Source organism: Myotis myotis, unplaced genomic scaffold, assembly GCF_014108235.1.
Source record: "Myotis myotis isolate mMyoMyo1 unplaced genomic scaffold, mMyoMyo1.p scaffold_m19_p_9, whole genome shotgun sequence".
Lineage (NCBI taxonomy): Eukaryota > Metazoa > Chordata > Mammalia > Chiroptera > Vespertilionidae > Myotis > Myotis myotis.
Genome location: NW_023416401.1, coordinates 71,264,238 through 71,289,760, shown reverse-complemented (window position 1 = coordinate 71,289,760; position 25,523 = coordinate 71,264,238). Strand labels below are relative to the sequence as shown.

The 25,523-nt window shown below is 36.1% G+C and overlaps 1 non-coding gene across 1 annotated transcript; it reads left to right on the top strand.

The window, feature by feature from the left end:
* The first annotated feature begins 13,599 nt into the window (after positions 1-13,599).
* LOC118663953 lies at positions 13,600-13,705 on the top strand. The gene has a single exon (XR_004970234.1). It is a non-coding gene; the product is annotated as a U6 spliceosomal RNA (small nuclear RNA).
* The last annotated feature ends 11,818 nt before the right edge of the window (positions 13,706-25,523 follow it).

Below are 25,523 nucleotides of genomic sequence, written 5' to 3'. Positions count from 1 at the left end.
TAATGAGCATTAAATAATAACAGTACAATAGGTGTGCATTCTTTTAAAAAGAACAGAACGTGGTCTAAACAAATAGCTTTGTTTCCTTTCTTGAGAAACTATGCCTGTCCATGTGATGAATATTTGCCCATCCTCCCCTCCCTTCCCCCTGCCCTTTTCCACCTGGAGGCAAGGGGAACTTACCTTTATGGACCAGTCAATAGGCTTCTTGCTCCTGAGCTTCCGGTTGGATTTACGCAATGGGAGAAACCATCCAGAAAATGGAAGGGAAATAGTAACGTGGGGTTTGGCTCTCTCCTGCCAGGTTGCTGCAAATTGGCTTAGATTCTTCACCAATAGCCACAACTCCTGGGTGCTGGGTGCTGGGTACTTCCACCCTAGGTATGATAAATAGCCCCTCACTATTGCTGGCCCCAGGGGCTTCACAATTTCTGTTGGTCACGCGTATTCCTGCCCACAGTTTTGTAAACATGTTCCTTTAACTACTTGAAGGAGCATGGGATTCCTTCTGGAGCCCCGCCTGCTACTCCTTGAGAGTCAATTTTTCATTGGGATGAAAAACTAAATATATTAAAAAGCATAACTAAACTTTTAAAATATTTATTGATTTTTTAGACAGAGAAGAAGGGAGAGGGAGAGAGAAGAATTGAGAGGGAGAGAGAGAGAAACATCAATGTGAGAATGAAAGACCCCCTACTGAGAATCCAGCCCACAACCGGGGCATGTGCCCTGATGGGGAATTAAACTGGCAACCTTTTGGTGCATGGGACAATGCCCAACCAACTGAGCCACACTGACCAGGACAGAATAACTAAATTTATATTTAAACACATATTGTTAAGCACATATTTTAAAATATAACTATGACATCAGGCTACTTCAATGCCAGATTAGCTACCTCTTTATTGATATAATTTGTAAAGTCAAACATATTCACTCTCTCATATTCATATGAATCACTTGACTTATAATTTGTATCTGATTTTCATATTGTCTCCTACATGTTTTCCATCAAAGTGCAAAGGAAGGAAGCTTTTCAGGTGACTTTTGTATTCACCAAGGGGCACAGACAGATAGAAAAGAGCATACAAATTCAACCTGTTGTTAAGAAAGGTGTTGTAATGAAGTTTTCCTCTGTGCATTTTGTCTTTTGCTCCCATTGGCCAAATCTATCTGAGAGGTAAGCCCTTTGGAGAGAGGCCTTCAACTCAGCACTTTTTCCCTTTCCATTCTAGGTTCTCTTGAGTAAATGTATTGGTTGTGACCAAAAATCAAATACTGAGCAAAACACTACTATAACTTTTCAGTGGGCAGGTACTTTACCTTGGAGCCATAAGGAATGAGGAGGTATGACTTTTCCAGAGAACTGGCGGTGTCATTCTCTATATCGTTGTCTGTCTTTCTCTTTCCCCTAAGGATCTGTCATCCTACAGATTCTAAGATTCTGCCTCCCTCCACAGAGAGGCGGTCATGCAAACATAAGGAGGGAGGCAGTGCCGCCTCCTGCCTGGCAGAACACTCACCTCATTTAGCATAGCCTTGAACAAGGCCTGTCCTTCTCTGTGGGACTCTAAACGATCAATGACTCTGCTACTGGGACTCTAAAGGGATAATCATTTTCCAGACCCATTATCCTTTCCCAGGAGAATGCTGGATAATGGTGTGGTGGGACATTGTCCCTGTGCATGACAGTGTTGGTGGCAAGAACCTCCATCTCTTCCCAGTCTATGAGTAATACACTGGATACAGTCCCAGGGAGATAAAGAAGTTAGTGCAGCTTTCAAAATTGCCTGATTTGCAACCAAACAACAGCTTAGGCCCAGAGAGAAATAGGCTTGTGACTTTTTAAGTGGAAAATCACAATATTATAAATGAAATGTAGCTCCATGCACCTATGACTAAGTCTATAGCATTCTCCAATAAAACTCTTAAAATAGAAGCTAAAAGTGTAACTAAATATGAGCATATAAAATTCTGTGACTAGCGATTTCACTCGTGGGTGTATACCCAAATGAAATGTATTCATAGGTTCAACAAAAGTCATGTAGCAGAATGTTCATAGCAGCTTTATTCCTAATGACCCCAAGTAAAAGCTTCCACGTTGTTAATTATCAGTATAATAGGTAAATAAATAAATACTACACGGAATAAGAAGCAGTGCTTTTTACTAGCTGTATGCAAAAATATGGGTGAATTTCACAAACATAGTGTTAGGTGAATGAAGCAAGACACAAGAGTACATACTGCATGACTTCATTTATCTAAAGGACAGAAACAAGCAAAATTAATCTATGTTAATCAAAGTCAGGGTTGTGTTTACCCTTGGGGGCAAGAGTCTAGAAAGGAGCATGAGGGGACTTCTGCCATGCCAGTAATATTCTGTTTCTTGACTGGGTTAAGATTATACTTCAATAAATTTTACTAAAATTACCATAATTCATAGAATTCAGGAGTACAACTGATTTAATAAAGAATCAATCTATTGGCAAAAAAAGCTTTAATCTTTCCTGAAAATAGAAATAGAGCTGAATTAATGGGGGGGGCCATCAGATAGCTGTCTGACACGCCATTTTATAAAGAATGATACTGCCTTTTGAGGAGTAGAAGATGTAGAATATTTTACTTGCCAGATTCCTTCCAGAGATGGCAATGCATGTGTTTAAAAAAAGATCCTTAGCCAATCAGTTAAATTCGGTAGGATACCCCAGATCTTTGGCATACCTTAATTAAAAACTATAGTTGGTTAAATAAAATGGCCACAATTTATTAATAACTCTGTTAATTGTTTTATCATCCAGCAATGATTTTCTCTCTGTTTTCTTCTGTGGACAGTGAGCCCATCCAGACCCCTTGATGTTAGGCTTGGCCATGTGACTTGCTTTGGCCAATAGAATGTTAGCATATCTACTGACATACTTCTGGACTAAAGTACTCATTCCCCCAGAATTATAGGGAAGATCAAAGAAGGTCAAGGATATATAGGTATGCAGGGTCTTGAATAAGCTTTACTTGAAGCAGAGCCTGAAATGAGATAATTTATTGAGATGGTACCTTTAGGAGAAACTTGGAAGGAAGTTAGAGAAACTGCTAAAGTGGATTCTTTAGTGTGAGGAGGTAAAAGAACTTCCCATGCATTAAAGTTGGCAGTACTCCTGGCCTATCATTTTTTATCTTCCCAGCCCCTAGCTGCCATTCCCACTACACAAAAAGTCCTCCTTACATCATTGTTTTACTGACTTAATATAGAAATAGAGGAAATTAGCAGATGTAATGTGCATGTTCAAACTGATGATACAATACCCATCTTACAGTCCCAGGAAAGTTTAGTATTAAGTGCCTATGGCCCAATTTTGGCCTTGGTTCAATCCAGTTAAAAAAGAGTTTGTGAGGTCTTGCTCTTAATTCAATTATGACACTCATACTTTGGAAAAAACAGGAAACTATAACATATCATGAATCCCAATATAAAAAAGTATAATCTTTTTTTAAAAAAACAAACTCCATTTTATACTCCTTATCCTCTGGCAACCACATCCTCTTTCTGTAATTATGGGTTTGTCATATTTCATTTAAAAAGGAATCAGACAATATAGGACCTTTTGTGTCTTTCTTCTTTCACTTAGCATAATAATTTTAAAGCTTATCCAACTTGTGGCAAGTATCAATACTTTGTTTCTTTTTATGGCTGAATAATATTATATTTATTTGTTCATCCATCAGTGGACATTTGGATTATTTCTATTTTTAGGCTACTGTGAATAAGGCTGCTATTAACATTCACGTTCACATACAAGTTTTTATTCATCAAGTACTCACTCTCTTGAACACTAAAAGGATTTAACTAGACTCTAGAGCTCAAAAATATTTGATTGTAATAGTTCTTGCCAGTTCAATAGTTGTTTTGAAAGATTAGTTCTTGAAGCTTACTACTTTGCCATCTTTCGTGATGTCACTCGATTTTAATAAACCAAATTATTAACCAAATTATTTTAATATTTAATAAACCAAATTGTTTATGCTTCTATTGTCAGGTTTTCTCTAGCCACTTCTGCATATTAATATTTTAGATAAACATTAGAATAATTATTATTAATTCTTAAAAGAAAGGAAACCAAATTGTTTATGCTTCTATTGTCAGGTTTTCTCTAGCCACTTCTGCATATTAATATTTTAGATAAACATTAGAATAATTATTATTAATTCTTAAAAGAAAGGAAAACAAAATTGTACCCCTTGTTTTGTAAAATGAATTCAAACTGGTTATTTTAGGACAAGTGGCTCACTTTCAATATTATGTCTCTGTCCTCAGAAGACATAGTTCTCCATTTCTTCAAGTCTTCTAAGTTCTTATATAAGTTATATTTTATATAATACATGTGTGTTTGTTATAATATTCACTGTTTATTATCCTACATTTGTGAAATAATATTAGTATTTATAATATTACCATTGTGAATGCATTTTTTTTCTGTAATACAACTTCTAAAGTGATCCTATATAATAAAAGCCTAATATGCTAAGTGTCCTGTCATCCTGTCGGCCATTCAACCAATCGAAACGTAATATGCTAATGATATGCTAAGGCCACTCAACTGTTCATTATGACATGCACTGACCACCAGGGGGCAGACAGTTGACAGCCAACCAGTTGCTATGACATGTACTGATCACCAGGGGGCAGATGCTCCAACCAGTAGGTTAGCTTGCTGCTGGGGTCTGGCCGTGGAGCCCTCCGGCAGTCCCTCCCCCGCTGGCCAACCTCCCACATCCCTCTCCAGCCCTGATCGTGCAGGGGTGAGGTTCCTCGGCCTGGCCTGTGCCCTCTCTCAATCGGGAACCCTGAAGGGGATGTAGGAGAGCCGGTTTCAGCCTGATCCCTCAGGCCAGGCCAAGGGATCCCACTGGTGCATGAATTTGTGCACTGGGCCTCTAGTATTATTATATAAGAAAACTGTACTTGGCTACTTATTTTGTGATTGACCACACTACTAAATTCTCCCACTAATTCTAATTGTTGTTGCTTTACTTAAAGTTGCCTGAATGTATAATCACATAATTTGCAAATAAGAATAATAATTTTCTTCCTACTTCTAGTATTTACATCCTTTATATTTTCAGAACAATTATAAAGAATAGCAATGATTGCAATTGTACTTCTTTTGTTCCCAGTTAAAAGGGGAAAGTGCCTAGTGTTTCAACATTAATTATGATGCTGGTTATTATTATGTGCTATAAATACACATATAAAATTATCTGCATATACATATATAAATATATGTAAATTATGTTTTAATAAAAATAATTCTATTACTATATTATCAAAACTATTTGTTCCTTAGATAATTGAACTGCCTTTTTAAATGTATTAAAATAATTGTGCCTTTTTAAATGTACTAAAATAATTGTAACTTTTTATACATTGACTTATTAATATAGGTAATCTGATAGTAGATTTCTGAAAATTTAGATTTTTCTAAATGTTTAGTATTAACTTCACTTATCGCTGTAATTGATAATATTTCCTATATATATTTTATGCTTTTATTGAGTATAATATAAACTGGCCAATTTTTTACCATTTGTGTTACTTTGTCATGATTTGGTTTTGATAATAACTGCTTTAATTTAGCTTATTGAATTTTTTGTCCTTTCTTTATTTTAAAATTGCAAAAAATATGGACATAAAAGGGTTTATGTTTTTTCTGTTTAAAAGTATTCATGATGAAAATATAATTTATTTTCTCATTATGTAAGTAGGTATTTAACTATTTACTGCATATTCTACATGATAATTTCATTATTTAGTGCTTTAAAATATATTTTTATTAATTTCAAAGAGGAAAGGATATGGGGAGAGAAATAGAAACATCAATGATGAGAATCATTGATTGGCTGCCTCCTGCACTCCCTCTAATGGGGATCAAGCCCACAATCCAGGCATGTGCCCTGGCCAGGACTGAACTATGACCTCCTGGTTCAAAGGTTGATGCTCAACCACTGAGCTACACCAGCTAGGCCATTATTTAGTATTTAAAATTTTCATTCACTTCATCACAGTTTTCAAATTTAATAACATAAAGCTATGCAAATACTCTAATATATCTCTAAGTTTCCTCTATAATTTAATATTTTCCTTTAGGTATGATTTATTTGATAAATTTATTTTGTGGTTACATATGTGTGTACATATGAACATTATAATCATACACATAATTATATATTACATAAACATATACCACTATTATGTATGTTTCATTCACCTCTCAAAAATACCTTTCATTACATTTTTTTGTTTTATAATTTGTTTATTACTATTTTTTAATTTATTGAAAAATATTAAATAATGGTTTCTCAGACATGTTACCAAATGCATATCTATTTAAAAAACCAGTAAGTTAAACTTCATTAAAATTAATAAAAAAATGTCACTTTGCAAAATACCCTCCTAAGATGGTAAAAAAACAAAACAAAAACATGCCATAGACTGGGAGAAATTATTTGCAAATTAAATATCTGACAAAGAACTTGGATCTAGGATCTATTAATCATTTTGTAAACTCAAGAGTAAGAAAATGAACAATCCAATTAAAAATGAGCAAAGTATGTATGACAAATATTGAAGTATGGTAGCAATCATCTCAGGTAGAAACTGTAGTTTAACTTTAACCCTGCTGTTTGGTTCCTGTACTTATTTGCTTTGTTTAACAATGGAAAAGTTATTTTGATTTTCTGAATTGTATAAATCATCCCATTCTATTGAATGCCTTATTGATTGTAACATGACTATCCCATTGATTGTGATCTTACTGGTTTTAGAAAGCAAATTCCTCTGTACCTGGGAACCAGGACAGCACAATTATCCCAAGACCTGATGGTTCCAGATAATGTTTCCCTGTCAACTCAGTGGTCCCAAGACCCGAGGGCTCTAGAAAATGTGTTTCTGTCAACTCAGTGGTCCAAAGACCCAAAACTAAAATTAATCTTTGTAGATAACTATTCGGCTCAATCTCGCTTCTGTAAATGCTTTGTGCAAACCAGGGTCCTCATTCCAAACCCTGGGATGTAATCAATACCTTTGTGATTTTTGCCTATATAAATCTGGTGTTGCGGCCATCTTATCACTGCGAGATTTGGGAGAGCGAAATGCCCCCTCATAGTCCTGGATTGCAATAAATGTGACTCTTTAATTTGACTTCTTGAGGCGTCCTTCTGTGATTCGCGGGGTACATTACAACATTATGTATATGAAAAGGTGTTTAACATCACTGGCCATTAGCAAAATGCACATTAAGACTATTATAAAATACCACTACACAGTGATTAGAATGACTAAAATAAAAATATAGCCCTGGCCAGGTCGCTCAGTGGGCTGATCCATTGTCCCATTCACGAAAAGGTTGCAGGTTCGATTCTCAGTCAAGGTACATACCTGGGTTGCAGGTCTAATCCCTGTTCAAGAGGTGAATACAGGAGGCAAGTGTTAGGAGTTCACCACACATTTCTGGGCTTTACTTCCAGGAACCTCACTAGGTTCTCACAGTGAAGATCTAAGACAGATCCCCCAACCCCCCCCCCCCCCCCATAGTCTGGCTGGAAGAAGAAGAATTATCACTTTGAAACATGCCAAAAACCTTCTCTATAATGAAGGCCTGATCCTCAGGCTAAAAGACTTTGCCAGAGCATTGTCCCATCATCTACCAGAAAAACATTCCTGCCACTTGAGTCTCCTGTAGCCTTTCTGTCTCCCCTAACAGAAGATCAACATTGTCAACAGGAAATGGGGCTTAGAGAAAATGGAACAGGGATGCTGTAGCTAGGTAAGGGAGTAGGATGCAAGAAGGGGTCAGAAATAAAATAAAAGCTTTTCCATTGGAAAAACACTTGTCGTGCAAGTCCTGTCCCAGAGACATAGACCCACTAAAGGACTATTTAGCTATAACATTAAAGATCACATCCCCTCAGCCACACTTTATAGCAACATCAATGCAGCTCCTGGATTTTATATTTATCATAGTTATACAACAGTGGATAGTGGATTACAGCTGAAAGACATGACAGGTACACTCAGGGAAACTCGAAGTCAAAGGGAGACAAAAACAAGGACACCAGAGAAACTTAAGGTCTTTTATACATATAAGGAGGGCAAATATTATACATAGTCCAACTCTTAGCCAGATTGACATAAAACCTCACACTCAATGACTATGTATCTCAGTTCTTATTACCTCATGCAACATACTCATCTTTCACAAAGAATTATAAGGCATATGAAGATAGTTATGGCATGAGAGTGAAATCCCAGGGCCCCAGTCACTGAGCTCTACAATCCATTCCTGAGTTGGCTCTGAGACCGTACCTCCCGTGAGCTGCTCCCAGCCAATGACTGAGCATATCACAGCTCATTCTAGGGCAGGTCCCTTTCTAGGGGACACTGGACTCCTCTGGTGACTGGCTTTGGCTCAAGGCCTTGCTGAAACTTACATGTCAAATGGTCTAAGAAACTTTCATCTTGTCTTCCTTCACGCTCACTTTCACTCCAGGTCAGATGTGCATTGTGGCCTGAGCTCTCCCAGCTTTTCCCAGCTCCATCCTCATGCTTTTTAACATGTTCTCCTCCCCCCAAAACACAAATCCTACCCTTTGTGTTTAATCCTGTCTTGGAATCTGTTTCTCAGAGGAGCTGGACTAACATAGTCTTTTATCTTTTCACTATTCTAGGCTTATAGACATTGTTCCTTAGTGGGCATTTTTAAATCACAGATATTCATGGATAGAAATTGAATTTTTAGAATGTTTCCCCCCAGGCACAGGGAGAAATTCAGGGAACTTCCTCAAATGCACTGTCAGGATTTTTCTTTTAATATCTTGTGTTTTAAGCTGGAATGCCTCTTTAGAAAACAAGGCCAAATCCTTTGCTGTAAACTGGTGACATAATAAAAAGAAAAGGCTAGATTTAGGAAAAGTAGGGTCAGTCCACCCATAAGAATTTGTATGATAACCACACACTTCATGGATCCTTAAACAAGGCAGAAAAAAAATTTTCATTATAAATCCTAAACACACCAACGTTTGTGGACACATGGCGCATGAATTAGCTCACGAAGTGACTGGGTTAATACGACACAGTTGGATCTATGCAATTATATAGCTATGGTTTTGGTTTTATTTCCCTAAGGCCTGGGGGATTTAGAGGCCAGGAACAAATTTTAAATAGATTAAGTGGTGTACGTGTTATGAGTGTGTGTGAGTGTGTGTGTGTGTGTGTGTGTGTGTGTGTGTGTGTGTGTGTGTGTGAAGTAGGCCAGTTATGTATGCTTAACTTTCAAACAGTGCACATGTGTGGTTCAAGAATTGTCTCTTTTATGTACTCATTTTGAACACCATATCCCATCTAAAATCCAAAAAATAAAAATAAATAGAACTGTAATTTTCTTAAAGCTATTAAATTCATATGGAAAAATAACTGATGCATTGAAGATAGTTTTTTTTTTGAGACTCACTGGGAATTTGGCATTTTTAGGGGCTGTGAATATTTTTTTTAGTGTTATATGTCAAAAAATACTCCAGAGGAAAATCTCTTTGACATTGGTCTTGACGATGAATTTTTAGATATGACACCAAAAGCATGGGTAACAAAGGCAAAAATAAACACTAGAACTAGAACTATATCAAAATAAAAATCTTCTACACAGCAAAGAAAGCAATTAACAGAATGAAAAAGCAACCTACAGAATGGGAGAAAGTATTTGCAAGCCATATATCTGATAAGGGGTTAATTTCAAAAATATATAAGGAATTCATTATACAATTTAATAGACACACACACACACATACACACAACCTGATTTAAAAATAGGGAATGGACCTGAATATTTTTCTAATAAAGACATAAATGGCCAAAAGGTATGTGAAAAAGTGCTCAACATCATTAATCATCAAAAAAGTGCAAATCAAATTCACAATGAGATAACACCTCAAATCTGTTAGGAGGGGACTATTATCTAAAAAACAAAAGATAACAAGTGTTTGGTGAGGATATGGGAAAAAGGAAACCCTGGTACAGTGTTGGTGGGAATATAAATTGGTACAGACTTTATGGGAAAATAATATGGAGGCTTCTCAAAACATTAAAAAAAAAAACCTACCAAATAATCCAGCATTCCCACTTCTGAGTATATACCCAAAGGAGATAAAATGAGTATCTCAAAGAGATACCTGCACTGCTATGTTTATTGCAGCATTAATCATAATAGCTAAGATCTGGGAACAAACTAATTTCCATTGATAGATGAATGGAAAAAGAAAATGTGGTATATACAAACAATGGAATATTATTCAGCCTTAAATAGAAGGACAATATGCCATGTGTGACAACATTGATAGACCTGGATGACATTGTGCTAATTGAAATTAGACACAGAAAGATAAATACTGTATGATCTTACCTATATATGGAATCTAAAGTAGTCAAATTCCCAGAAGCAGAAGGCAGAATGTTGGTTACCAGGGGCCAGAAGAAAAATAAAATGGGGAGATGCCAGTCAAATTTCAGTTTTGCAAGACCAGTAAGTTCCGGAGATCTAATGCAAAGCATGGTGACTCTAGGTAACAATATCGTACTGTGTACTTGAAATTTACAAAGAAGGCTAATACTAAGTGCTGTCACTACCAAAAGAAAAAAACAAAACAAAAACAATATATGAAGTGATGGATATGTTAACTAGCTTTATTGTGCAGGTTATTGCACAATGTACAGGGTGGGGCAAAATAGCTTTACAGTTGTGAGTACCACAGTTTATTCTTGTATTATTATTTACTAGGGGCCCAGTGCATGAATTTGTGCACCTTGAAAGGTACTGTGGGCCGCGAGGCTACAGTGGGCACAGGGGTAGGTCTCAGCCCATCCTCTGCACCCCCATCCAGCCCCTCCCATCACAGCCCCCAATCCCCTGTCTGCTGGCAGCCCCACTCCCATGGCCGCTGCTTCCACACGCTGATGGCACAGCCCTGCTTGCACCCACTGACAGCACAGAGCAATTGGGGCCAGTACCAGCAGCAGGTGTGAGCAACAGCTCCAGCATTGGCAGCAGGTGCCAGCAGGGCCAGCACTGGCAGCAGGTGCAAGAGCTGGGTGGGACCATAGTGTGTGGGAGCAAAGAATTTTCAGTAACTACCAGAGGTTCACCCAATGACAGAAACTGGCACCCCACCTTGGTCTGGCACCCCCACTCGCTTTACCATCCTGCCACGGCCAATGCCTGCCATATTCCACATGTGCCACGTGGTGGTCCGTGCATGTCATAGCAACCGGTTTTTCAGTTGTTCTGCCATTCGGTCTATTTGCATACTAGCCTTTTATTATATAGGATGAGCTTATTTATTTTCCATATAAACAACTGTAAACCTACTTTTACCTCTTCTGCATATGTATATCAAATCACCAAGTTGTACATTTTATATATGTATAATAATACAAAATTACCCTTGGAGTCAAATTTGCTTGGGTCATGATAGAGGTGCGGTAAAAAGATACATACCTAATTTCTAAACAAGTAAATTACCCAAAAGTCATTTGAATTTCCTGTGGGCATATGAATTTAAGCAATGCTGTGTATCAGCGCTCAGGCACCTACATACCTGAGAAACACCTGGCTGAGCAGCCATCAGCCTGAAAGTGAAAATAAGACATTTGGGGGGCGGGGGGTAGCTATCTGAATCTGTGCCAGTAACCTGCATTCTGCCGCACACTCTTGCTAGCCCATGATTAACTCCATTCTTATCTCTGTGCCTGCCCTGCCTTGTATAATCTGTTTCCCGGAATATTCCCCTTTTACAGAGGCCATAAACCATGAACCTTATACAACCCCCTGAGGGGGTTGGCAGTGCTGGCGCCAGGTAGACCAAGCCTCTGAGTGTAGTCTCACTTCCCCCATCCCAACTCACGGGGGCTGCAAAGCCCGCAAAAAGTCTGGAAACCTGACCCATATTTGGGGGACAAAGAAACTAAGGGTATAAAGGGAAAGCTTTGTCCATATTCATCACTCAGGATTTGGAGTCACAGCACTAGCATATCTGCAATAAAGGCGACTTTTCCGAATACTTTCTGAGTGCCCAGCTTATTAATCTCCTGCACCGCCTGGCAGCTTATCTGCCACAAGCCCACTCTGGTTGTCCTATGGGCACAACTGATCTGCTATACTATAAGATCTAGTAAATCAAGCTTCAGACAACTGGCTATTCATCAAGATTGCCAGGAAGAAGAAAAACAAATCAATTGGCAAATGGTTAATCCATTGTTTCTCTATAGAATGAACTTAATTGGAAAGATAGAAAACATTTTTTAAAAAAAGGTATTTGAACTGCCAATATGAGTCTTTCTTTGCACCACACCAGAACAGTTGGCATACATGCTTTTCTCAGAAAGAGGGGGGTGCCTCTTTAGTCAGAACTCAATTTTGCGTTTCCTTGATTTGCAGATGAAAAGAATTCCAATTCCCTATTTATTTGTAATACCTGGCTTGTGAATCTCTAGCTGGCTCAAGCAGTTCTGATGAAATGCAGGACAATGACACCTTGAAAAGTGGTGACACTGTATCCACTTGAAAAGTAATTGCTCCTGGCTTCACGCACAGTGACTTCAAGATGGAAAATACATTCAGAATAGCAAATGCCAAGAATGCTTCTAATCCAACTGAGTCCCTCCCTTATCATTTTAGGGAAGCAAGTGGGATAAAAATAATGCCAAAAAGCATGATTTATCATATCAAAAATATAGTGCATGGTATTCTATTTTCTCTTTTCTCTCTCTCATTCTCTCATTCTCTGTCTCGACTTTTATAATACTTTTCATATATATATATAGAGCTTCCACCCAAAACTATTAACTGAATTCATTTTTTCAAAAGACTAACTAGACTTTTGAAATGTAAAGATCTGTAGCCATTTTTTGTTTTGAATTTAATTAAATTAATTTTGATAAGTTGCAAGTAGTGCTGACCCAATGCATTTATTTTTTTAATATGTAATGTTCCATGCATACAAAGAATACAGGTAAAACATACAGCACAACACTAACAACTCATTAAACTTCTCCCATTTTATTTAAGCTGTTATTATTATTGATGCAATCACTGTATTCTCATTCTCTGTCTTTCCTCAACCATTGGAATAACTATTATTCTAAATCTTGTTTTTATAACTCTTTGCTATATCATGATCAGCTTGTCTCCTAAGTATACAGACCTAAACAATGCATTATTTAGTTTTGATTTTATTAAAAGTGTATTATATTGTACATAGTTTTTGTGGTACTGGCTTTCTTCACTCAATAGTATTCTTACTTTTAATTCATCCTTTGTTATAAGAAGTAGAACTTACTTATTTTCACAACTGACTAATTTTCTATTGTATAAATATATAATAATTCATTGTGCTGTAACTTGATGGCAAATTATATAATATGTCACAACTATCTTCTTAGAATCTGTGGCATGTCTTTATTTTCCCTATGATATTTTTTATAAAAGGTTATTAATTTTAATTTTGTCAAATATATATTTTTATTTAGCACTTTGTGACTTATTTAAGATAGCTTTCCTTGTGCTTGCTTCGGCAGCACATATATTAAATTGAAATGATACAGACAAGTTTAGCATGGCCCCTGCGCAAGGGTGACATGCAAATTTGTGAAGCATTCCATATTTTTTAACAATAACAACAAATAGCTTTCCTTCTCCAAAGATATATATTCTTCCAAATATGTTACTTTGCCTTTGAAAATTAATTCTTTAGTCTACCAGAAATATATTTTTGTGGAGACTATTTTGATATGTGTATACAAGTTTAGTCTCCTGTTTTAATTTTTTTTTATCATTATACAAAGACCCTTTCTATCCCTAACTTTATTTTTTATCTTAAAGTCTTTTTTGACTTATTTAATATAATTATGCCAGATTTCACTTAGTTCATACTTGCCATATATTTTCCCCATGATTTTATACTCAAATTTTCAACGCCCCTATGTTTTGGGTGTATCTCTTATAAAAATCATGCACGTGGATTTGTTTTCACACAATCTGATTATATTTCAATGATTGGAAATAAACAGTGAAATTTAACCTTCCAGTTAAGAACACTTTTTTTTTCTTACAACTTCAGGTAATGAAGGTGCTATCTTATAAAAATAACAGACTGGATTCTGTCACACAATTGACTACTACCATAAAGGTGAATCAGCAGCTTTAAAATAAGTTATTTTTATCTCCAATCTTATTCTTTTAGAATAATTTGTGTGAACACAGACCTAAATATATACTATTTCTTAAGTCATCTCAATTTTTATGAAGAAAAATTCTCCAAAGGGAAACAAAAATGTCTCTATCAAACCTTATAATAGAGCATTTAACAATATGTCCAGTTAAGGACTGATCTAAGCTGAGTAAATACCTAATTACTTACTTAATCATATTTACTTTTATCGCATTTAGCAACTTAGCAAGAAAATGGTGAGTAGTGACTAGAGAGGGATTTGGGAAATGTCCCCCTCTCTCTCCTCCCTCGCCAGGAAAGTATTTTCTCCTATTAGGAAGATTATTCAAGACACATTTATGGTTCTGAAGGTCTGGGCTGATGGAGGAAAGAGATTATTCACAGGGAAACAAAGCCTTTATGATTGTAGGCTGTAAAAGAAGTCTTCTGGTCTTGGTTGGACTCACACATAAATGCATATCACTGGCTATTGGCTAATTTAGGATGGGCTGATGGGCTCGGCTGGGTTAACTTGGCTCTAAGCTACATGTCCTTCATCCTCCAGCAGGCATGCTAGGTATGTTCCCTTACTTAGACATTGCAAATAGCAACAGAAGCAAGCGCAATATGCAAGCACTCTCTAAGTCTCTTCTTGCATCACACTTGCTAATATCCCACTGGCCAAAATAATATAATCTAATCGAGCTCAGAGTCAGACTCAGAAGGTACTATAATGCTACAGGGAAGGGTGTGAGGACACTGGTAGGGGCCAAGCAGTGGGACCATTAATGTAATTAGTCTACCACAGAGACCAATTTCCTTCTCTGAGAAATACAGAATACGAGCAAAACAACCAGCCTTTTTTTGACAGGGAATCATTGTCCCCAGGGAAGGCAAGTTTCAGCTGAGCCATGACCTATTCAAGGACAAGCTTATCCTTTAGCCCGGGCACTTCACCAATCCTGGCTTGTTTGACTAGCTGGAGCATCTAGTTGCTTTGAGTCAATTTCTACAAGGAGAAAGAAGCAACCGAAAAGCAGCACAGTCCTTGGTTTAACTTCACATCTATGGCAGGAAGCAAGATGAGGAAGTGGCAGTGCCCATAAAAGCATGGTATATTTCTTCTCAAGGGAAGAGAGAGCTTTTGGGAAAAAGATAAGTCCCTTGTAACTGCTGTTAGGGAAATGTTGATCCTTCATTTGCATAAATTGTGGGCATCCTCTTTGAGTTTCATAAAAATTGCAAATTGAGAAGTGCGGAAACATTGATAGGAAACAGCTAGGTTTCTGAGGCACAACCACAAAGTATTAAAGAGCCTTAATTTGGGATAATGAAATATATTCATGATTTTCATATTTGATATTTTTGGTATATTCCCTTTGTGTGTGTGTGTGTGCTCGAGTGCATGTGTGATAGTCACACTACAAATCTGATATGTAATTTTAGTTTATTTGGGTTGGTTCCACAGTGTTATTTTAATGCATGTTTTTGCATTCATTGCTAGCAAACAGGGCAATAAATCTTAGGAGATTCAGACCTAATCTATGTTGCCATACCAGAATGTAAAGCTAAAATTTCTGCACATATTTTAAGCTGCTTCCTTCCTTAATGCATTGTGTCATGTTCTTAGCAGTTTCTCCCAAAGAAGATAGGCTTTCAATGTGCATGTCGGCTTGGGGAAAATCTTGCTCCTATGTATTAACTGCTGACTTCTTTAATCCTGTTAGAATTTAATTTCCCTTGATTGAATGCGGTGTTATCACCAGGTGCTGAGTGGCCCTTTCCTATCTGTGCATATAAATCCTGTTAGTCCTTCCCAGACTGGGGATGTGCCAGAACCTTCTGAGGTCAGCCTCTTCTGAAGGAGCGTTTGCGCTCGGCTTCATTGCATACAGAGAGTGAAAGTCAAACTTTTGGACACAGATGTCTTGTTTATTTGCATCTGAGTTCTGGGACTGAGGCATCTCTGTGGATGACCTGTGAGAGTCCCAGCAGTTTCCAATGGCTTCTGCATTAATGAGTTCCAGGGCTTAAAAAAGCCTTAAATTAAATTGTAAAGTGTTCACTGATTAGCAAGGTACTGACCCATAAAAATCTCCATTATTCCCAGTTCTTCCACTTCTACAAAACAAAGCATTTCCTTTTCATGTGTGACCTGCTTTAACTGCTTGTCCCAAGAAACTCTTTGAGCGATTGCTGGGATGTGTAATGAAATGGATTCTTAGTGATCCCAGTATCTTTGCTTCCCAGTGTGAGGTTCTTCCTGCTCCCAGCTTCCTCTTTCTGCATCTTCTCTGTTTTCCGTTTTCTGCTAATCACCTTCCTTTACCAAACAACAACAACAAAAAGCCAATTCTATGCACAGTCAGTTTTGCTACTTGTTAGCACCTGTAATTATTTTTCTAAAATTTTGATTTAAGAAGAAATTATTGGATAAATTGAGGTGTTTGTGGCTTCTGTGGATTTCAGACATTAATTAAAATAGAATAATTGTTTCTTATTAACAATCAAGATTGGTGAATATACTGATAATATTTTTTTTACTTTAACTATTTCAGTGACATCGATCTGGTCACCAAATGTGGCCTGAATGTTCTGCAGGATACTGTGATACGAAGGTAATTCAAATAAAGTGCTAGTCTTCAAAGCCATCAGAGTTTACAGTCAGAATTTTTTTCAAGGATCTCAAAGTCAAAAGCAATCAGGTCAGCTTTACAAAAGAATTGGTCCAGGTAGCAATGAAGGCCAGATCTAAAAAGGGGAAAAACAGCTTTATTAAGCATATGTTTCTGTGTAGGAATGTTGATTCAGGACTTCTGATTTTTCAAAAGGAACCAGGTTTTGGGGGTTTTATGCAATACCTTGTAATTTAAAAATGTTAGCAAACATTTCAATTAAAGAGCAATTTGGAGTCATGAACCAGAGAATCTTTCTGTTATGACCTTTTGCAAAGAAGAGCTGCAGATCCAATAATCACTGGCAGCTGATGAGACATTTGTTACTGCTTTCTGAATGGTTGTTGTCAACTCCTCAGGTCAATAGTCTATACCTATACCATAGTCCATGTATTGTACTAGAGGTGTTTCTCATTACTTGACCAGAAAGCTAATATTTTACATCTGACTTAAATAAAATATGCTAGATCAGTGGATACAGAAAGCTCCAGCCAGCTGGTTAGCGAGATGGGCATGGAAGCCATGCTGAGTGCCAAACAGGATTACAGAGATAGTGGGCAGAGCAAAGAAGAGATGGAGAAATATGGGCCCAGGCTCCAATTGTTTTCTAGTTCTTGGATTATTTTCCACTGTAGCTAGGGTATATTTCCTACACAAAGGTTTTATATATTATTGAATAACCTGCCCCCTTTTACACAATAAAGATATGGGGGAAAATATACATGGAAACTATTAACTCAAAGAAATCTAGTATAATTACATTAAAAGGAGTCAAAAAAAACCAACAACTTTAAGACAAAACCAAGGTTAGGATTAGAGAAAATCATTGAATAATGACTTAAAGATTCTAAATTAAAATACAAAGCAAAGCTGGAGTCTTTTCTTGGTCCAGATGACAGAGGATCACATTTAGCTCACAAGGGAAAAGTGGGTGGTTCGAATTCAGAGGCTCACCTTTATTTCCCCATTTGTTATAAACATTCATTACGATGCAATTGGTACTTCAACAGTTTAATTAATAAATCAGTCCTAATTGGCCTGTTTAATATACCGAACTCATCAACATCTTAATCAATACTATTTCAAGTATACATCAAACATTTACCAAGATGGATCATATGCTATCAAACAAATCTAACCAAATTTATGGTATTAAAATCACACATACTCAGAGTAGAGTTCAGCTGAAACTTAACAAAAACAAATAAAATTTAGGAGATTCTTTTATGTGTGGAAATTAAATAACAGACTTCTAAGTTAGCAATGGGTAAATGAAAAATGGGTAATATGAGAAAATGAATAATAATAAAAGTAAAAAATAATTAAAACTTGAGGAAAATAGCTCAATCGGTGCTTAGATGGAGCTTTGCAATAATATTGTACACAGGAGAGAAGAAAAACTGAAAATGGATTATCTAAACATCAATGTTGAGAAGTTAGAAAAGAATGGGAAATTAACCTCAGAAAAAGAAGGAAGCAATGAAGATTATGGAAAAAATTAATGAAATAAAAAGTAAATTTAAAATAGAGAGGATCAACCCAAGTCAGAAGTTTTGTTTTATTTTGTTTTGTTTGGAAAGGACATGAAGTTGATAAAACCTTGATAAGATAGATAAAAAAACTAAGAGGCACCAACCACCAAAATACAGAATGAAGACTGGGAAACCACTATGAGTAAAAGATAATAGAATAGTATGAAAGACTTTGTGTTAAAATTTTTTGAAAATTTAGGTATAATGGTAAAGTCTTGAAAAAACAAAGTTTACCAAATTTGGTAGAGGAAAAAAAAATTCCAATGAGTCTGATGGTTATTTAACATTTCAATATATAATTAAGAATCTTACTACCAAAATAACTTGACTCAGAATTTCTTTAATCTTGAATTCCACCGAGTGTTTAATGAAGAAATAAGACCCATTTCACATAAATTTCTCCAGATAATAGAGAGGGAAGTCACTTATTTTATTTTATTTTATTTTATTGTTCGATTACAGTTTACATTCAGTAATATTTTTTATTAGTTTCCAGTGTACAGCATAGTGAGTGGTTAGAAAATTACACACTTTACAAAGTGTTTCCCACAATATTTCAAGTATCCACACAGCACCATGCGTAGTTATTACAATATTATTGACTATATTCCCTGTGCTGTATTTTACACACCTATGACTATTCTGTAACTACCAAGTTGTACTTCTCAATCTCTTCATCCTTTTCTCTCAGTTTCAGTTCCCCCTCTTGTCTGGCAACCATCAGTCTGTTCTCAGATCTATGAGTCTGTTTCTATTTTGTTTGCTCATTTTTTTTTGTTCTTTAGATTCCCTTGTTAGTAAATCATATGGCATTTGTCCTTCTCGGTCTGACTTATTTTGCTTAACATAATACCCTCTAGGTCCATCCATGCTGTTGCAAGTGGCAGGACTTCATTGTTTTTTTTTTTTTATGGCCCTGTCATATTCCATTGTATATAAGTACCACCACTTTCTTTATCCATTCATCTATTGATGGGCACTTGAGTCCCTTCCATGCCTTGATTATTGTAAATAATGCTGCAATAAACAAAGGGTTGCATATGTTCTTTCAAGTTAGTGTTTTGGGTTTCTTTGAATGTACTCTCAAAAATGGAGTCGCTGGGTCATAAGGCAGTATCATTTTTCCATTTTTAATTTTTTGAAGAAACTCTATACTGCTTTCCACAATGGCTGCCCCAACTAAGAGTGCATGAGGGTTCCCTTTTCTCCAACACTGCCAACATTTATTTACTGGCATTCTGACAGGCATGAGATGATATTTCATTGTGGTTTTAATTTATATTTCTCTGATGATTAGTGATATGGAATAAATTTTCATATATCGATTGACCATCTATACATCTTCTTCAGAGAAATATCTATTCAGGTCCTTTGCCCATTTTCTAATTATATTGTTTTTCTGGTGTTGAGTTGTATGAGTTCTTTATAAATTTTGAATATTAACTCCTTATTGGATGTAACATTGGCAAATATTTTCTCCCATTCAGTAGGTTGTTGTTTTGTTTTGTTGATGGTTTCCTTTGCTGGGCAAAAACTTTTTTAGTTTGATGTAGTCCCATTTGTTTATTTTTCCTTTGCCTCCCTTGCCTGAGGAGATATATCAGGAAAAAATATTGCTAAGAGAAATGTCAGAGATTTTACTGCCTATGTTTTTTTTTCTAGGAGTTTTATGGTTTTGCATCTTACATTTAAGTCCTTAATTCACCAGGCTTCTTTTAATGCAGTCAGCACAACTTAATGCCAAAACCTAATGAGGACAATATAAAAAAGAAAAATGATAGGCCACTTTGCTTCATGAAAACTGATGCAAAACTAAACAAAATATTAATAATCCTAACCCAGCAAAATATAACTTGAGTAATAATATATCATGACAAGGTAGAGGTGGTTTTGAGGATACACATTCAAACCTCAATCAATATCATTCACCACATAGAGAGAATAAAGAACAAAGTATTTGGTAAGACTCAATATTCACACAAAAAACTTATGATCAACTAGCAATAGATGGCAACTTTCTTAAGCTGATTAATAGTGTGTAAATAAGCTTCCCCTATAAAATTGGGAAAGAGACAAAAATACCTGCTATCATAACTTCTAATCATTATTGTACTGGAGGCCAAGCCAGTACAGTAAAGAGTAAAAATAAAAAGTGAAAGAATATGAAATAAAGAAACAGAAGTGTCATTATTTGTAGATGTGTATGTAGAAAATCTGAAATAAAAATGTTTGTATTTATTAATAAAAACCACAAGGTCACTGGTACATAATCAATTTAGAGAATCATTTCAATTCTATAGTCTATTATGAAACAGAAAATGCTGTTTTTAATTGATGTCTTTCGCTTGGGCGTGGAAAACCTTGCGTATTCCTGCTAGATTAGATTTTTGTCTACGACAGAGGAGAACATAAAATTGCTGTGAACACTGTTCACACTCCTTGGAATATTTAGTTTTATTTAAGTAGTGTATACTTTTTTGCTGTTGCTATTCCAAAACACAGTTATTTTTACCAAAGTGCTGAAATGTAATCCATTAAAAAAGAATATAATTTATAATACTATAAAAAACCAGATACCGATTAAAAATTAAATGAAGGATTTTTAAAATGTCAAAGAGAAAAACACCTAATGAAACTCTTCAAAAATGGAGATTTACTATTTGTTATATTGAAAGGCTCAACACATTTTAGATGTCAATACACCTAAAAATTAATCTATGGATCCAGTGAAATCCCTTTAAAACTGCCATGTTGTTGGTAGAAATTAACAGGCTGATACTAGAATTGACATGTGAATAAGGGCAAGTGGGTAAGGATGAGAGGGGCCAGTCATCTGGAAGATCAAACTCCTGGGTATGATGACTTATTCTACCCTGGGTGTGATGACTTATAAAACCCCACTAAATAAATCTGTCTAAAGCAGGGGTGGGCAAACTTTTTGACTCGAGGGCCACAATGGGTTCTTAAACTGGACCGGAGGGCCGGAACAAAAGCATGGATGGAGTGTTTGTGTGAACTAATATAAATTCAAAGTAAACATCATTACATAAAAGGGTACAGTCTTTTTTTTTTTTTAGTTTTATTCATTTCAAACAGGCCGGATCCGGCCCGCGGGCCATAGTTTGCCCATGGCTGGTCTAAAGGATAGATAGATAAATAGAACAGAATTTAGAGTCCAAAACAGACCATGTGCCTCAGACAAAAATAACACTGCAGAGTAATAGGTAAAGAATGATTTTTCAATTAGTGGTTCCAGGTCAATTGAATGCCCATATAGAAAAACACAAACTTTCCCATATTATCATCTACAGAAAATCAATTCCAGGCTGATCGTGATTCTAGAACAAAATATAAATGGTAAACAATAAAGCTTCTGGGACCTAATATAGGAAAATGCCTTTATGTGACCGGGGGGAGGAAAAGATTTCTTAAGCAAAAAGCCCAAACTATGAAGAAATAGATGAATAAGCAGGACTTAATTATCACTAACCACAAATAAAAAGATGGATAAAGTGGGAATTAATTAAAATTAGAAACTTCTGTTCATCAAAACACACAATTAAGAGAATGTAAAGGCAAACCAGAGTATAGGTAAAGATATTTGCAAAATAAGTAATTTCCATCTACAAAGGACTTGTATATAAAGAATATAAGCATTCTTATGAATTAATAAGAAAAATGAAAATAATCCAATGGAAAAAAAATTCCTATATGGTTATTTCACAAAAAAGAGATTATCCAATGGACCATTGAACATATGAAAAGCACACAACTTCATTACTCCATTGTGGAAACACAAATTAAAACCATATCATCATACCTATGATTATATACCCACCAGACTGCTTAAAATGATCTACAATGACAATATCAAATGTGGTTTATCTTGGAACAACTGGAACATTCACATTTTGCTGATGGAAACATAAAATGGCACAACCACATGGAAACGTAGTCAGTTTCTTCCTTTTTATTTTTTAAAATATGTTTTTATTGATTTGAGAGAGAGAGAGAGAGAGAGAGAGAGAGAGAGAGAGAGAGAGAGAGAGAGAGAGAGAAAAGAGAGAGAGAGACATCGATGTGAGAAAAACTGATTGGCTGGCTCCGTAACCAGGATCAAACCCGAAATCCAGGCATGTGCCCTGACCTGGAATCGAACCAGCAACCTTTCAGTGCACAGGACAATGCTCAACCAACTGAGCCTAGCTGGCCAGGGAAAACCTGGTCAGTTTCTTATAAAATTAAACCTATATTTACCATGTGATCCTCCAAAGATAATTATGCTCCTAGAACTCAGTAGAAATGTAGATTTATGTGCAACAAAAGATATGTGAAAAGATTGTTATAGCAACATTATTCGTAATACCCCAGATTTGAAACAAGCCAAATGCCTATTGATATTACAATATTTTCTGTTATTTCCATGCAAGCACTGCCTATCAACAGCCTTAATAAATCAGATAAACATAAATGTGAACAAAAGAAACCACTCACAAAAGAGAACATGCTGCATTATCCCTTATGTAAAGGTTGAAAATGCTATTAGAAGATGACTTTGGGAAGGACAGAGGGCATAGTTACTGTAAGAGTCATTTCTGATGGGATGTGGGATTATTCTGGTTTGGGGTCTGATAAGTTCACTTTGTGAAAATTCATTGAAGTATACATATATGACTTGATAACTTTTCTTAAACTGTGGTATATTTTTAAAGTATTGAAATTTTTATTTATATAAATAAAATTACATACTGAATTGAAGCTACAATTTTTAAACTGCGCTATTATAAGTTTTAAGGCAAGATTTTTAAAAATAATGAGGAACATTCAACTTCATTGTTACTAAAATGTTGTATGTGTGTACTATTCATAAATAAAACACAATATGTATAATAAAAATAACAATACATACTTAAATAGAAAACTACTTAAGTAATAGCTTTAAATATTTATATGATCCTTTCTCAGTTTTTACATTTCTATTTTGTTTGAGCTTTATAATGTACAATATATCTATTGCAGCAGGTCATATATTTAAGTTATACATATACCTACACATATAGTATACATACATAAGTACATATGCAAAATTTTTATTAATAGAATTAAGAATTAAAAGCACATGAACACCAGTGATGTAACTGATTAACAATGCCACCAGTGTTAGTAAGCTAACAGCCAGCTGAGAGTAAGGAAGTTTTCACAGGTTTATAACCTTGAGGAGTTTGCAGGAGAGCAGTTTAAGTATATTTGTAAGGAACCAAACTCCTTAAATTAAAATTTTATTCACTTACTCAACTAGTAATTTTTCTATAATATTGGTTTCAGAGGTAAGATCATGTTATTAAAAGAGTCAATAACCCTGGCCATGTGGCTCAGTGGGTTGGGGCATTGTTCTGTACACCTAAAGGTTGTGGTTCGATTCCTGGTCAGAGCACATACTTAGGTTCTGGAGTCCATCCCTGGTCCATGTGCATACATGAGACAACCAATCAACGTTTCTTTTTCACATCGATGTTTTTATCTCTCTCTCCCTTCCTCTGTCTAAAAATCAATAAAAACATATCCTTACTTCAGGATTTCTTTTTTTAAGAGTCAATAAAGTCAGAAAGACTCAATTTTAAATCCTGGTTCTATATTTATTGTTTATCTGATCTTGTACGAATTTTTCATCCCTCTCTTCCTTGTATCTTGATCTATAAAAATATGCATAGATTATCCCTAATCATTGATATTTAGAGAAGTAAATTAAATTAAATCATATCTAACAGCTCTTAGCACATGCCTGGCACATAATAGTTGGTCCATAAATATTCATTATTTTGTCCAACATCCCCCTTATTAGGCTGAATTATTATCACCCAGGTTGGTAGCTGATGCTTGCATGAACTCTACCAGGGGTGGAAATCCTATATAATCCTATATAATAAAAGGCTAATATGCAAATTGACCAAACAGTGGAACGACAGGTCACTATAATGCGCACTGACCACCAAGGGGCAGATGTTCAATGCAGGAGCTGCCCCCTGATCATCAGTGTGCTCCCACAGGGGGAGTGCCACTCAGCCAGAAGCCGGGCTCATGGCTGGCGAGCGCAGTTGCAGTGGCGGGAGCCTTTCCTGCCTCCAGGCAGTGCTAAGGATATCCAACTAATGGCTTAGGCCCCTGGGGAGTGGGCCTAAGCCGTCATTTGGACATCCCCCAAGGGATTCCGGACTGGGAGAGGGCACAGGCTGGGCTGAGGGACACCTGCCCCCCCACCCCCCGAGTGCATGAATTTCATGCATCGGGCCTCTAGTGAAAGTATAATTTTCTACATCAGAATATGCCATGCAGTTCTCCATCACCAACCTGTCCAAATATAAATAATACTCCCAGGCCATTTATATAATATGGCCTACATTGATTTAGACAACTTTCAATATTAGCATCAATTTTAGGATTCCTTTACTCTTGGGTTAACTCAGCAACATAGATTTACCATATGCAATGTAGTTTCAGATTTTCTCCTATTTACAATATAAATGGTATTCATGAGGGTTATGACTGAAAATGCTGTCTTTTAACTGCTGGTGACATTTTGGAGAGTGAAAATATTGACATATCCTATTGCCAACTCACCTCAACTCTGTCTTCCATTATGACATATAAACCTGAAAAATCACATCATGGTGATATTTGAACAAAGGACCCCATTATCTTCCGCTTTACTAGTACATCCACTTCCTGCCCATTTCTTGCCTATTGTATTTCATCTGCTGATAAACTCCATGCCTAGAAGAAACTAACACACCTTGCCAAATTATTTGCCAGGGTCAATTTTGTATTCAAACTGCCTTTTCAACTGTCTTAAATTTTTCAAAAGGAGTTTGGCTTCTTCCTATTTCATTTCCGTGTAGCATTACCATTCAATTTTTGCACTTGACAGCCCTGCAGTGGGTCTGGATTAATAGCCAGCATGATGTGCCTATGTTCTCTGAGCCTACTGCTCTCAATTGTGAAATTACTTTTTTTTTCTGCTAAGGAAATAGAATGTGTATCGTTGATCCAGTGGCACATAATAGAGTCACGT